General features: G+C 47.9%; 1 non-coding gene across 1 annotated transcript; it reads left to right on the top strand.

Moving 5' to 3' along the window:
* The first annotated feature begins 1,346 nt into the window (after window positions 1–1,346).
* On the top strand, window positions 1,347–1,419 carry trnak-cuu. Its single transcript has one exon. It is a non-coding gene; the product is annotated as a tRNA-Lys (tRNA).
* Window positions 1,420–2,058: the final 639 nt, after the last annotated feature.

Raw genomic sequence — 2,058 nt, 5'->3', positions numbered from 1 at the left:
ATCCTCCTCTTTCTAGAAGAGTTTCCAAAGGAATTTCACTCTCAGTCCAGGAGAGAAATTCACAAGGTTCTCTCTTCCGGCTTCCGGGGTCCAGGACGGCCGCGCATGCGCCCCTGCTGCACATTCAGCTGAGAAAGATGGCGGCTGCGCATGTGCTCTGCGGCATATCACCCCCTAAACAGATGACAGCCGTTAACAGGGGCCGATCAGAGAGAAAAAACACCGATGCAGCCGCCACATTCGGTACAAACACCGAACTGTATCAGAAGTGCCGGAACCAAGTTATCACATTGAGGAATGTAATGGAATAAGGCGGATACGGCATCCAAGAATTGCGGGGCGCGGATGAATATGCCTATCTTCGTCACATGAGCCAGAACGCGCAGCGTCACAATGCCCCGCTCCCAGGAAGTCGCCTCTCTGTTCTGAGCATGCGCGGTGCTACTCCTGGCTGAGCGCAGCCACAGTGAGAGTTCCGGAGCCATGAGGTCATGTTTGCAGTTGTACAAAACTCTGTACCGCCGCATTTGGAGTATTGCGTACAGTTCTGGTCGCCTCATTATAGGAAGGACGTGGAAGCTTTGGACGGGTGCAGAGGAGATTTACCAGGATGTTGCCTGGTATGGAGGGAAATCTTATGAGGAAAGGCTGATGGACTTGAGGTTGTTTTCGTTAACGAGCAGAAGGTTAAGAGGTGACTTAATAGAGGCATACAAAATGATCAGAGGGTTATATAGGGTGGACAGTGAGAGCCTTCTCCACGGATGGAGGTGGCTAGCGCAAGGGGACAGAGCTTTAAATTGAGGGTAAATAGATATAGGAGAGAGGTACAGAGGTAGGTTTTTTTATGCAAACAGTGGTGAGCCGCGTGGAATGCCCTACCTGCAACAGTAGTGAACTCGCCAACATTGAGGGCATTTAAAAGTTTATTGGATAAGCATATGGAGGATAATGGCATAGTGTAGGTTAGATGGCCTTTAGTTTTTGACTGCCATGTCGGTTGCAACATCGAGGGCCGAAGGGCCTGTACTGCGCTGTATCGTTCTATGTTCTATGAGGAAGAGGTTTACCTGGACACAAAAATGATTTAACACTTGAGGAATGAGGAAGAAAGCTAGAGGGAAAACAAGGCAAAGAATTACATGATAAATGGCAGGACAGGACTAGTTAGACCAGAGCTAGATTCCTGTGCACAGGAAGATTGCACCAGAGAGAGCAGAGTGGGGATTTAACAACATCAGCCGAAATTGTCAATGTTTGCTCTGGGGAAAGTTTGGATAAACTGGGGCTGTTTTTCTTTGGAACAGAAAAGACTGAAGGGAGACCAAAATGAAATTAAGAAAGCAGCCTGGCTAGCTCAGTCGGTAGAGCATGGGACTCTTAATCCCAGGGCCGTGGGTTCAAGACCCACGTTGGGTGCTCAGCTTCTTTAATCTGAGAAACATTGAGCTAACTGTTTACGGTAGCACAGTGGCTAGCACTGTTGCCTCACAGCAACAGGGTGCCGGAGTTCAATTCCCACTTGGGACACTGTCTGCGCAGAGTCTACATGTTCTCCCAGTGTTTGTATGGGTTTCCTCCCACAAGTCCCGAAAGACTTGCTCGTTCGGTGAATTGGACATTCTAAATTCTCCCTCTGTGCACCCGAATAGGTGCCGGAGTGTGGTGACCAGGGGATTTTCAGAGTAACTTCATTGCAGTGTTAATGTAAGCCTACTTGTGACAATGATAAAGATTATTCTAAACTTATAGGGGCTTTTCACAGTAACTTCATTTGAAGCTTACTCGTGACAATAAGTGATTTTCATTTCATTTGAAGCCTACTTGTGACAATAGGCAATTTTCTTTCTTCTCTTTCTTATCGGGGTCCAAGCAGTCTCATTTCTGCGTAGCAAAGCCTTCCTGAATGACTTGCATCAGCTGCTCCACTAGACTGCTGGGTCAGCAATGCAGAGGTCCGAACCTCTGCCATGCTGTCTCCTGTTGCAGCTGCAGCCCAAGCCTTTTCTGTCTTATTGTTTCTGCCCTTAAGAGCACTTTTAGTCCTTCTCTCCAAGC

Source organism: Scyliorhinus canicula, unplaced genomic scaffold, assembly GCF_902713615.1.
Source record: "Scyliorhinus canicula unplaced genomic scaffold, sScyCan1.1, whole genome shotgun sequence".
Taxonomy (NCBI): domain Eukaryota; kingdom Metazoa; phylum Chordata; class Chondrichthyes; order Carcharhiniformes; family Scyliorhinidae; genus Scyliorhinus; species Scyliorhinus canicula.
Note: the sequence above shows the minus strand (reverse complement) of the source record. Positions and strands in the feature narration are given on the sequence as shown.